Genomic DNA, 13,927 nt, shown 5'->3' on the forward strand with positions numbered 1-13,927 from the left:
TGCTTCAAGTGAACAACTATTAAAAAAAAAAACAAATGTCAAAATAACCTCCCCAGACACCCTCCCCAAAACACCATCCCTACAACAGCTCCCCGTCCCCATGACACCCTCCCTACATACCTCCCTTGCAATATCAGACACAATGTGTGTCATTAGTCACTTCCAGTGCCGCTTGGCCTTGGTAGACTGCTCCAGCACCTGTAATGTGTAAGGTGGCACTGGGAGCGCCACCTTGGGGTGCTGGGCTGTGATCCCTCAGTGGGGGTGACATCGGTGGAAGGCTCATACCTATTGCCCCGGATATGCTGCAGATGCAGCAGCATGCAGGAGGTGAGGGACTCTGCAAAGGCTGGCATGACCTCTGTATGTTCCCTCATCCTCTGCTTGACTGTGGTGATGGCAGTTGTGGCCTGGCAGAAGGAACAGGAAATCCTGCTGCATGATCCCTGCAGGCAGTCCCTCATGGCCTGCATGTGTTCCACCTGCTGGCCCACCAGTGTCTCTAGTGATGCCTGCCGCTGCTCTTTGGCATCTAGGCCTACCCAAACGAGACTAATAGCCTGCACATTGAGAAGAAAGGCAGATAGCTGACCTAATATGCAATAACATAACTATACAAGTAGACTTGGCGTGGCAGTAAGCACATTTTTTGGTTTCATATGCAGATTTAATCTAATTAGTTAACATCACACGTGACTGTCAAATCATTCACATTTCTTAAGAAATCCTTTCTAAAACACTTTCTCACACCGTGAGCAACAACGTACTAAAACCCGACCGTTTACCTGGAGTGTCCCAACACAAGGGTCAAGCAGAGTCAATAAATTACTGACAACTACGCACAACTGACTGCCCTTTACCTTCCCCACAGGGATAAAAGGCAGAGCACGAGAGCACACTCTGAGCAAGACTGAACGTACGAGGAAGCAGCTATTCCAGGATGGCAGTTCAAACGGAGGAGAAAAGGCAGCAAGACCAGAAAGGATGTCAAGGATAGATTTGTCCTTGCCCTTTTCATTCCAGACCCGCAAAGCCTCCGAAAAAGAGACATAATACTGGGAACTACAGCTGGCCAAAGGTGTGATGGATGTCAGCGCTACATGGAACCCTCCCGCACTGATAGCCAGGGCGGGGAGTCGCGGTTGCCATCATGGTACCGTCCTTGACTCCAGCAGCAAAAGAAATGCCAATGAGTACAGCACAGCCGGTGAGTCGGAAGAACCATATAGTGGACCGGACTGTGTTAGGCTCAAGGTTGCAGTGGCAACATTAAGAAGATTACTAGACAGAGGTATTTTTGAAACTACAAGTACCAAGAGGCCATAGGGAAGGCCACTGTGTGGTGTCAAGGTGTTCATGCAATGATCAAGCCAAACCCCTTGTACAATAGAAAGTCATTGACACATTGCAGAAGTTTTGACGATTGTGAAATTGTGAACCCGACTGAGGGAATTGTGAAACTGGTGTTTGCGCCCCGCTGAGGGGAATGCTGTGCAAACTGTGATTTTGTGAAGCCCGCACTTGCCATAGGCCAACAGAGTGACCCAGTGAGACAAAATCGCCCTCTGGAAGTCTCTGTTTAAATTGGCAAGTGATTTGGGAGGCTGAAGCTGAAAGAAGGATCGTAGCCCGACAGAGGGGGATCCTAAGGTGAAGAGTAATCACCCGATGTGAAGGTTAGCAGGAGGAACTTTTGTTTTATTGTTTTTTGGTATATCAGGCCCTCTGGAGCAAGAGTCTTTGCATGATAAGAGACTTGGGCACAGTAGACCCCAATATAGAGAAAAGGAACTGTAAGCTTGTGCCAGAGAAGCTCAGGAGTGCGCTGTGCTCACGAGTCCCGCCTTGTCCAATGCTCAAACGTGGGGAATGGAGACCCCGGACCTAACATCCTGACTTATCATTTTGTAAACACTTCTTTCTTTTCTTGTGAACATTATCCCACACTATTTTGTAGCATAGCGGTAAGGATTGGCAATATGGTTTTTAGCATAGGCCCTTTTTATTTGACTCGACTCCACTAGGACTCTATTATTATTTGAAGTTGTAGCTTGCTCCCATCTAAGATTTAGGTTTAGATTAGGTGTTTATCTCACCCATTTTAATTTAATAAACTTCCTTGAACTGTGATCAATTGTGTCTGTCTTATTTTGATACCATACCTTCCTTACAGTAGGCAGACCCCATAGGGTTTGCCACCATCTCAGCTGGCATGATAATCCAAGCCAGAGTGGATGTGTCAGCAATTGTATGGCAGAGAGGAATGAAGGTGCGGGAATGCAAGTTACGTTCCGCTCTTCTTCTCCGCCATACACATGATTGAATAGGAGCCATGACATTAATTAATGGCATCAAAGCTTTACACAAGCCTTTTACACCATTCATTGATATTGGGGTCTCATGGTTTTTTAGCTCCTCCATGTGTAGGCATGACTATTTAAAGTACGGTGCATCTGCATCACTACATTCTCCACTCCCCAGGTACATGCGTGTACTCACGGTGCATTTGCACTCATTGTCATGTGTTTGCCCATTCCGGCCATCTGTGCTGGGGGATGAATGCTTTTGTCCAGTGCATTGACAAGTAAGTGGGGTCTGTTTGACTTACTGTCATTGCCGTGGCTTCCTGCTCCAGCCTCTGCACTCCTTATCCCCGCCATCCCCTCCATGTAGAGGATGGAGCTGGTCTTTTCCCACAGTGTGAGGGTGAGGCGGTTCCATAGTGCCACCTCCTATGGCTCCCCTCTCCCGCCTGTTACAGGGAAAGGAGGCTGTGGACCATGGACTTGATATTCATCTAACGTTTGCAGCAGTCCTCCACATCTTATGGAACGATGCCGACAGCTGTCACCCTGTCCTTGATGGAGGCCCATATGGCAGCCTTCCTCTGGGCAGCAATACTGCCAGATGGTATTACTGTTACCACCTGTGGAGTGTGCAAGTCATCAAGTCATGATGCAGCGATAATTCCGCCTGTCATCACGGTGGTAGTGGTAATACTGATGAGGCGGAATGACTGTCATGTTTGCGTCCAACTCGTAATGAGACCCTTTGTCTTAATGGGATATCGTGGGTATGGGGGCCTTTGGCCAACTAAAGAACAAAACATTTTCATTACGAGAACGGCTCAGTAAATTTTTAAGATAAGAACTGTTTGTTTTTATTTGTTTATTCTGGTTGTCTCTGGTATTCGCAGTCCGTCAGAAAAATAATCTATGCAATACCTTTCGAAGGGTTTACCTAGAGAGTCAGTATTATTGTATGAATGTCTCTTGAATGAATACAAAAAAGAGGTCCGAGCACAATCACCAGACAATCATCATACCTATCTTGCGAGCCCCATGATTCTATCATTGGGAATAGGTTGTCGTACAGGGCTGGTGACAGAAAATACTATATGGGTGACAAAGTGAGCATGTGAAACAGTTAATTGTCTGTCCACCCGTTCCAAACGTGGTTCATTGGTGTAGCCATAGACCCGATGCTTGGGCATGTGTGACTTTTTCTTGCAGTGTTCTCTGATGGAAATGACAGAGCCATTCATTGAGTTGCCCCAGCTCCAACCTCTCTCGAAAATGAGACACTAATGATTAAGCAACGTGACTACTCCTTCCTCCATTTCTATATTCTTTCGGTTCTAAGAGTGGGGGAGGGGGAGGAGAGTGGGGTGTGTGTGTGTGCGTGTGCGTGTGTGTGTAGCACAGACTTCCTCACAAGCTATTTTACCCATGAGAGAATAGGAACAGGTCAGTTGAAGCAAGTGCCACTTCCCCCTATAGGAAGTCCAGCCTACTTAGGTACACAAATTATTTGTCCAAGACTTCAGGTTTTAGGAAAATGATACGATTCACATGAGGTGACATCATAAAGCAATTCCCAAGTTCTTGATCATGGTTAAGATTGGCTTTCTAAGAGGTACTCTAAAGACTATGGGATTGAAGGTTCACAAAGGTCAGTATGATTACTTCTTCGATTGGTAAGCAGAATATGCTAAACGATACTCTGAATACAAGACCAAGATGAAAGATGCCCAATGGAAACTCCAAAAGCAGCCAGGGGTGTTTATGTCCATCCTTAATAACAGAAAAGGCTAGTAAACTATCCAGCACTCCAAGGCGTACTATTTTTTTAACATTATACAAAGATTTCCTAAAATATGTGATGACCCCGTTAAATTTCAAGAGGAGTTGCAAGCCATTATAGATCGACATTAGCACAGGTAGGACTATAACAATTAGTTGGTAAGAGCCACCATTCCTCCCGACAAATTCACTTTATTGAAGCAATTCCAAGTTTACCTCTAGAGATGCTTTAAGGAGTTTACGGACAGGTTACTCTAAATTATTATGGAGATCTGCTCCAAGAAACAGACAGAACTAAGATAACGGCATGCAAGTAGAATAAGGAGGAGAACCCTGAACAACATCTTAAAAGATGTTTTGATCTGGTTATTTTTAGATCCCTAATGCAGAGAAGACTGCAAACAAGCTGTGGTTTCTACATTTGTAATGCAACAACAGCCCTAGATTGCAGAGGTAATGAAAGGAGTATTCATTAGCTGGGAAGGAAATACTTTGACTGAGGCATGGTCAGCTGCACAGCATTTTCATGAAAAGGCAGATAGGCAGAAATAGACTAATGAGGCTAGGCTGGTAGCATTAAAAATCGAGCAAGTAGAATGAGGGTGGAGAACTTGGAAGATCATCTCAAAGGATGTTTTAATTAGATGTTTGGGATCCACAATGCAGAGACGACTGCAAACAAGCTGTGGTTTCATAAAGCAACTGCAGCCCTAGATTGCAGAAGGAATGAAAGGAGTACTCATTGGCTGGGAGGGAAATATTTTGATGGAGGCATGGGCAGTTGCACAGCATTTTTTGATGAAGAGGCTAGACTCCAGCAACTCCAACCTTTGCAAGGAATGTCAGTGAGCTGAGCAGCACCAAACACGTAGAGGAAGAGGGGTCTCTGTTAATGGAGGAGACTGTAGAGTTCAGGATAGGCAGGTGTAAGAGGAGTGCAACAATCAGTGCAATTATTATTAAGAATCTGGATGCCTGAATGCCCAAATCCACCTGCTCAGCAGACAGCTCAGCCAACACAGCCTCCCTGCCTCTTTCACAGTAATGTCAACCACATGCTACATTTAATACACAAAAGGACATCAAGGGGTCAATAATATTGGTCTACCACTGATTCCACTTGATCCTTTTGCCCCTTATGTAAAGTGTGCTGTTAGTGGAACAAATGCTTCTTGTTTGGTTAATATGGGCGCATCATAGTGGTAAATGCAATGGGTTTTGATGATGACCATATTTCCCCCAGTCACATGTCCTATGACTGTCACTTTGAGACCTATTTTCTGAGCACGCAGTCTTTTTATGCTAGTGAATCAGTTAATATTGAATCTGTTGTGTAAAATGAGTTGCAACATCTATTGTACCCTTGATGGTATTTATTTGGTATCCATCGAGAAAAAGAAAACCGAGTAGGAGAAAATGGCGAATTCGACACTGAAAAAGAAAACAAAAACAAAAAGGTTGAGTAAGGAGAGTGGAGGTTGCGGGGGTGTCATCTGCTCTACTTACTCGACAACAATGGAAATGAGGGGTGGCCCCCACTTCCCTAAAAAGGAATGCGTGAGGGGGTCAAATAAAGTTTTTTAAAAAAAGAAAAAAACGGGGAGGCGGAACTCGCGCTGCAGGGATAGAGCCATGCAGAGAAGCAGCAGGTAAGTATGGATTGTAGGGGGGTGGAGGGTGGAGGGATAGCGGGCAGGGGGTGATGTGTGTGATTATTTCATAACATGCATTCTAAATTCATAATTTTCGAATTAGACACAAAATAATCACAGATGCGTGGCTAGATGTCCAATATGTAGGAAACTAGAGGTAGTGGCTTTATTACAAGAATCTCCAAATTCGAGAGAGGACCCGCAGTACGAAACTCCCTTCTTGAACCAGAGATTGTTGAACCAAGTTCCACTGCAATTATGGTCCATGCATGCAAACCAAGCCGAAGCTTGTAATTGAATCATTGTATAAGCAAGCAATTATAGTGCCTTCCTGGATTCTTTGCAATACTGCCATTTTACCTGTAATGAAACCTGGGAAAGGAACATATTGATATGTACAAAACCTCTGTGCTGTCTATGCAGCATGGATGCCCATTTATTTTGTTTTTCCTAATCCTGACACCATTTTGTCCAGTATTTTTGTAATGAAACACATGTTAAATCAGTGGGTCTATGTTCTGCCTTCTTTTCAATATTTGTACATCCTGCCAATCGATATACATTTGCCTTTACTTATAAATCTTTGCAATATCAGTTCAACCATCTAATACAAGGTATGTGGAAAGTCTGGCTCTCTTTTAGCATACCTTTAGGACGAGAGCTTGATTCACTGATGTTCAAAAGTTGGGGATCTGTTTTGATTCAGTATGTCGATTACCTTTTATTGGCATCTCCCTCATTGGAAGCTTGCACACAAGATTCTCTTGATTTATTGACAGCTCTTGCCTTGAAAGGACATAAAGCCTCTAGAGAAAATCTTCAGTTGTGTCATTATCTTGGCCATGATATCTCCGCTGGGGAGAGACACCCGTCTAAAGATAGAATTAATGTGATTCTGCAAATACTCAAACGAGAGGATTTATTGAAATAGCTTGTTAGCGGATAATAGACTATGCTTTGATTATAAAACAAAAACCTTCAGATCCGCAGTCTTGATTAGACTCCTGAACCTCTTTTAATGGTGCCAGAGGTTGATAAGGCATTTATTAAAATCAACAAACTGTCAAGGACTCTGGCCTTAGGTCTACCAAATGTTCAGAAATAATTTACTCCATGTTGTAATGATCGTAAAGTTGTTTTCTCTGGGAGTGTGGTCTCAAATCCACGATTACAAGAAGCATCACTTTACTGCATATTACAATGATGCATTAGATCCTGTGGCTGCAGGTTTACTGCCTTCTCTATGTGCAGTGGTGGCAACTGCATAGTTAGTAGAAAAATCTGATACCTTGGATCATGGTCACCCGGTTACTACAGCAGTGCCTCAGGCTCTCCGCAAATTCATTTTCAAAGGAAAGACGCAACACATTTTAAACTCATATTTAACTAAATATGAAAAAGGAACAAGTTACTTACCTGTAACTGTTGTTCTCCAGCATGGGTCTGGCATTGATTCACATGCTCATGAATATTCCCCGTCGTCAGGCCGGGAATCCTCGGTATAGAAAAAAATCAGTATCAGTTTCGTTTCTGATCTTTCTTTCTTAGTAATAACCAATCACTGGTCTCTGGGTATAACTGCCCCCAGCCAATGACTGCCCTCTCCCTAAGCCCCGCCTCTGGCAGCCATCCTCAGATTTGGTAGCACGTAAAGTGGCAGTATGACCAAGTGAAGAGCCGCAGAGGGGTAGGCGGGAGGGTTCGCATGTGAATCCATGCCAGACCCATGCTGGAGAACAACAGTTACAGGTAAATAACTTGTTCCTTCTCTAGCATGGGGTTTGGCATGGATTCACATGCTCATGAATAAGAGAATACATAGCAGTACACACATGCACAACCACGGGAGGTGGCAACAGGCTCAACATTAAGCAGTACAACAACTCAACATTAAGCAACTCTTACCTCCTCACCAGGATCAACTTAGGCGAACAGGTTGCGCGGCACTGCTTGGCCGACCCTGGACTCCTCCCTGGAGTCCCGATCGACGCAGTAGAATCTTGTGAAGGTGTGTGTCGACCTCCACATCGCAGCCCTGCACATGCCCAGCAGGGGCACACCAGACAGGAACGCTGTGGTAGCAGCGGTCGCTCTGGTCGAATGGGCTCTCGGACGGCCGGGCAGCGGTCGGTTTGCCAACCGGTGACAGTGCATGATGCAGCCGGAGAGCCATCTGGAAATGGAAGTCTTCGAGAGAGCCTTCCCTTGATTCACAGTCCCAAAGTTCACAAACAGCTGTGACGTCTTCCGAAAACTCTTTGTGCGGTCCACGTAGAACTTCAGCGCTCTAGCTACATCCAGCGAGTGCAAAGTCCTCTCGGCCGGCGACGAAGGCGACGGGAAGAAAACTGGCAACACCAAGGGCTCGTTGAGGTGGAAGTCCGACGGCACCTTGGGCATAAAGGAGGGGTGTGTCCTCAGCACCACCCTCGTGTCATGAAAAGTCAAGTATGGAAGCTTGCAATATAGGGCCTGGATCTCTCCCACTCGTCGTGCGGAGGTGATGGCCACGAGGAAAGCTGTCTTCCATGACAGAAACTTCAAAGGCGCGGAATGCATAGGCTCGAATGGGTCCCCCATGAGCCTGGTCAGCACCACATTAAGCTCCCACGCCGGGGCAGGGGCCTTCACCGGCGGGAATGATCGGAATAGTCCCTTCATGAATTCTTTCACCAGGCGATGAGACCACAAGGACGCCCGTCCCGTAGTCCTGGTATATCGGGAGATTGCAGCCAGATGTATTTTGATGGAGGCGTGAGCCAGTCCAGCTTTGGCCAGCGACAGTAGGTACGGCAGTACTTGAGGGGCGTAATCCGCAGAGGGTTAATCTTCTGTGCACGGCACCAGACAGAAAACTTCTTCTATTTATGTCCGTAGCACTTGAGAGTTGAGGACGCCCTGGCCTTTGCGAGAACCTCTCTGCAGTCGGCCGGGATGTCGTAGCCTCCAAACTCTAGTGCTGCAGGAGCCAGGCCTGCAAGTTCAGCGACTCCGGGTTGTGGTGAAGAATGGCGCCTCCTTCTCTGGAGAGAAGGTCTGTGTCCGTCAGCAGCTTGACTGGTGGGGACGTTGACAAGTCCAGAAGGTCCGGGAACCAGGTCTGTCTCGGCCACGCCGGTGCGATGAGGATCATCCTGCACCGGGACCTCTTGAGCTGGTTGATGAGCCAGAGCAGCAACGGCAGCCGAGGGAAAGCATAAAGAAATAGGCCGTCCCAGGAGAACGAGAAAGCATCGCCCATGCTCCTCGGCTGGGGGAACCTGCTGGCGAACCTCCGGCACTTGGAATTCATCGCCGTTGCGAAGAGATCCATTTGGGGTTCGCCCCATCGTCGGAAGAGTCGATCCTCTTGATCCTGGCGTAGTTCCCACTCGTGGCACGAGCGCAGCTCCCTGCTGAGTGAGTCGGCGATCGTGTTTTTTATTCCCGCCAGATGAAGAGGCACCAGAAACATCCCCTGGGCGACGGCCCAATGCCACAGATCCTGGGCTTCCTTGGATAGGGCAGGGGACCTGGTTCCGCCCTGCTTCCGGATGTAGAACATCATGGTGGTGTTGTCGGTGAAGATCCTCACCATCTTGCCCTTGAGGGATGGAAGAAAGGACCTGAGGGCCCAGAACACTGCGCGGAGCTCCAAGATGTTGATGTGGAGAGACTTCTCCTCCGGGAGCCAAAGGCCTCTCGCGTCAAGATCTCCGGAGTGCGCTCCCCAACCTTCCAGGGAGGCGTCTGTCGTCACCGTCACCTGGTGAGCTGGGGTCTGAAAGTCTGCACCCGCCGACAGATGGGAGCGGGTACCCCACCACCGGATTGCCTGACGGAACGTCTCGTTGCGAGGGATCCTGTCCTCGAAGCTGCCCGTCGACTGGACCCAGCGGGCGTCGAGGAACTCTTGTATGGGGCGCATCCGAAGCCTGCAAAGGCGCACCAGATAAATGCAGGAGGACATCATCCCGAGGAGGGATTTGATAGATCTTACCCTGGCCATGCCCGTGGCCAGCAGATGCTGCACCTTGCCCAGAATGGTCCTGGTCCTTTCCTCCGACGGCGAGGCCAGCCGCGCCACTGTGTCCAGCTTGGCTCCCAGAAACAGGGCGACTTGCGACAGAACCAGGTGGGATTTTGGAAAGTTGATGGAGAATCCCAGGTCCGTGAGCAGCTGGACGGTCTTCGCAGTGTGCTCCACGGCGAGCTCCCTTGTCCTTGCCCGGATGAGCCAGTCGTCTAGGTAGGGGTAGACATGGATCCCCTGTAGGCGCAGCCGCGCCGCCACCGGTGCGAGGCACTTGGTGAACACCCCGGGTGCCGACTTCAATCCGAACGGGAGGGCTTTGAACTGGTGGTGCCGCCCTTGGACCACGAACCTGAGGAATTGTCGGTGTCTTTTTAGAATGGGGATGTGGATGTACGCATCCTCCAAGTCCAACGACGACAGGAAATCGCCCTCCTCCAGCTGTCCCAGCACGTGCTGGAGGGTGACCATACGGAACTTCTGTACCTTGATGTACTTGTTCAGTAGTCGTAGGTCCAGGATGGGGCGCCATCCTCCTGTCTTCTTTTTTACAAGGGAGTACCCTGAGTAAACTCCGGAGCCCCGAAGCCTCTTTGGGACGAGCTCGATGGCACCCTTTTTGAGCATCGCCCTTACTTCCAACCGTAGTCGAGGGACGTGATTTTCCTTCCTGGCCACGGGTGGAACGGGAGGGCACTTCTTCTGAAACTCGAGGGCGTGCCCTTGGGCCAGGGCGTCCAGCAACCAACGGACGGTGGAGATGGACTCCCACACGCTGACGAACCTCACCAGCTGGCCTCCCACCGGAGTGCTTTGGCGGGGGCCCGACCCCACGGTCGGTTCAATCTTGTTTGGAGGCCGCCTTGCCTCCTTGACCTCCCTGTCGACGACGACGGGCACCACCCGACTTGCCGCGTCCCTTGTAGGCTTCCTGGGACGAAGATCTTGCCGCTTGGCGGTACGTGGAGGAGCCACTGCCGGATCCCTTGGAGGCACCTTGTCTGCCTCCGGAGCCCGAAAGGACGGCTGTCGTTGTTGGAGCACTCCCAGTGCCCGGGTAGTCTCTGTGTCTGTCTTGATGGCCTGAAGGGACTCATCAACCGCCTTCCCAAACAGGTTTTTCCCGTCGAAGGGCATGTCCAAAACCTTGGCTTGTACGTCCTGGTGGAAATCCGTGGCCTTGAGCCATCCTCGTCATCTCAAGCAAACGCCGTTGCCCAACTAACGGAAACCGGTTTAGGCGATGTCCGTTGCCACCCTGATGGCGTGGTCCGAAGCAATCTCACCCTCCTGTAGGATTTCAAGGGCCTCAGCCCTTTTGGCGTCCGGAAGGAAGTCCAACAGAGGGGCGATTTTGAACCACAACTCCCTGTCGTAGCGGGCTACGATAGCCAGGGCGTTGGCCGCCTTGATAGTCGTTGTTGCGGATGAGATGATCCGCCGTCCCATCGTGTCCAACTTCCTGCCCTCGCCGTCCGGCGGGGAGGTTGATGTCGAGGCCGATGCCCCCCCAGCTTTCTTCTTTGCCGCCGCCGAGACGACCGAATCCGGGGAGGTTGCACCCGAAGACACAAGGGGGCAGAGTCGGGGACCCGGTACTTCTTCTCGTACCGGTCCCTCTTTGCCGGCGCTGTGGCAGGGTTCTTGAGGAGGACGAGCCCCTCATCCCAGATGTCATCAAGAAGCGGTACGGCGAGGACCGTCTTCCTTTTAGCCTCGCGCCGTTGGTAAAGGAACCCTTCCTTCTTCTTCTCTTCTGGGCAGACCTGGAAGAGCTCGGATGCCCTGGAAATCATGGCATGAAAGGATCCAATCTCGTCGGGTGGGGACGCCTGAGCATGGGGCGACGGGGGACACGTCCCGTCGTCGCCTCCGTCGTCATCTTAACCTGTCGTAGCCGTGTCCGTGCCTGTATCATCCCCGTGGGTAGTAGCACCATTAGGAACATCCACATCTACATATGTATGGGATCCTACTGTGAAGAGTGCCCCAACCTTGATGGCTCCTCAGAGCTACTTTAGTGCAGGCTTCATCGACAGGACAGTCTCATCATCAGTGAGTGCTGGGCCCGAGGAAGAGCAGCAGCAGCCTACTTCTGCCCTCCAAGGTTCTGAATCTTCATTTCAGTGCACGTTTCATTTTCATCCATGCAGAGGTCGGAGGAGTGAATAAGTGATTTATTGAAAATAATTAATTGCTGACTGCACCATATGATTAAATGGCCCACAGTTAAGGGTACTATGATACAGTTTGAGCATGATGATCGTAAGGGAAACATCCAACAGAGGTGCAAAGAAATCTTTTGTTCAGAGCATTTCGGACTTCCTCGCCACAATTGTGCCACTGCATTATTTTTGTTCATCCTTGGTATTCTGATTTTGGTGTGCAGGTGAGCTTACTTTTAGCAATGAACAACACTGCTGATTGCCCTGTCGATCCACTGGCACATGCAGATGTCAAACTCTGATTATGGTGAGCTTCGCTGTTCCTTATGCTCTTAGGCTTGCCATAAGCCTATGAACTTCTTGAAAGCTTCTGAAGAGAGGATATACTCTGGAACTGTACCAACCATTCTGCACTAAGAACATTTCAGATTGAAGCAAACTATAAAACGTTTGAAACATTGACCCATCAAGTCTTTTGATCTTGTTGTTTGTCTTCCTTCTTGATGCTATGATTACATCTGGTCTTCAGTCACGGGTCCCGAAGCACATCCTTGGGCTGAAAGTAAAGATACTTTTCTGCATGCCACCTGCATTCAGAATATGTCCAATGGCTGGATCTGTCCCCATGCTCTCCATGACATGGATTCTGGCTGTCCTGTTGCACCAGTTTCTTTAAATTGTGGTGATATCTAAGTGCTTTAAGAAGAACAAGTTACTTCCTACCTGGTAACGTTCTTTCGATGGGATGTTCCTCCGACATATTCCTTATCTTTGATAGATCATCTCCCAGCTTGCTGGCCTCGGAAAAAATTTTCAGTAGAGGGCGCTGTGTGTCGACATCCCTCGAGCCGATGTCCCTCGACAGCCTCTGTATCGGCGCCGACGTCATCACGCGTATAAATAGACTCGCGCAGGGTCCGTTTTGACGTTAACAGTTGTTTTACATGAATTGGTTATTGACCTTGAAGGAGCGTAAGCTGCAACCACAAGGGAAGTATTACTGCGGGGATGGATGGGAGGGGCGATAAGGAATACGTCGGAGGAACATCCTATCGAAAGAATGTTACCAGGTAAGAAGTAACTTGTTCTTTGAAGGGATTGTGTCCTCTGATGTATTCCTTATCTTTGATAGACTCCCATAGCAGTGATGTGTAATTGGAGGTGGGAGTAAAACGCCATGTTTCCTTTTAGGAATGAACAGAATGTAATACGGCTTTGCCAAACCTAGTCTCTTGACTAGAGGAGGAATCCAGGTTGTAAAATCTTGTGAAGGTATGTGCGGACGACCATGTGGCAGCCGCACATATGCCTTGAACCGGAACCCCTCTTTGGAGGGCCGAGGAGGCTGCGATACCCCTGGTTGAATGAGCCCTAAAATTTTGAGGAGGCTCTTTCCCTGCTAGTTTGTAACATTCCAGAATGGCCAAAATAATCCATCTGGAAATGGATTGTTTTGTTATCGGTAGTCCCAATTTGTGCCCTGAGTAACCTACGAACAGTTGGTCTGTTTGCCTAATCCTAGCAAGTCTGCTGATGTAAAAGCTTAAAGCCCGCCTTGGGTCAAGCCTATATAGCCTTTCTTCCTCTTTCCCCGGATGGGGAGGCGGATAGAACGAAGGTAAGGTAATTCTCTGAGTGATTTGGAATTCAGAAACCACCTTTGGGAGGAAATTAGGCTTCACCTGTAGGACAACTTTGTCTTTATGAAAAATTACATGAGGGGGTTTACAAGATAGAGCTTGTAATTCGCTCACCCTTCTAGCCGATGTTAAAGCCACTAATAAGACAGTTTTAAGGGTGAGAAATCTTAGCGAACAAGAGGAGTGGTTCGAAAGGAGTACCCATCAGGAAATTTAAGACAAAATTTAAGTCCCATAAAGGAACCTGGAACGGTCTTGGAGGATAAACATTAGTTAATCTCTTTAGAAATTGTACTACTAAGGGTAATTTGAAATACGATGGCTCCTCTGCAGTGCGCTTGAAGATCGATAGCGCTGCGAGATAGCCCTTGATAGT

Source organism: Ambystoma mexicanum, chromosome 8, assembly GCF_040938575.1.
Source record: "Ambystoma mexicanum isolate Mex_15411 chromosome 8, UKY_AmexF1_1, whole genome shotgun sequence".
NCBI classification, from domain to species: Eukaryota; Metazoa; Chordata; class Amphibia; order Caudata; family Ambystomatidae; genus Ambystoma; species Ambystoma mexicanum.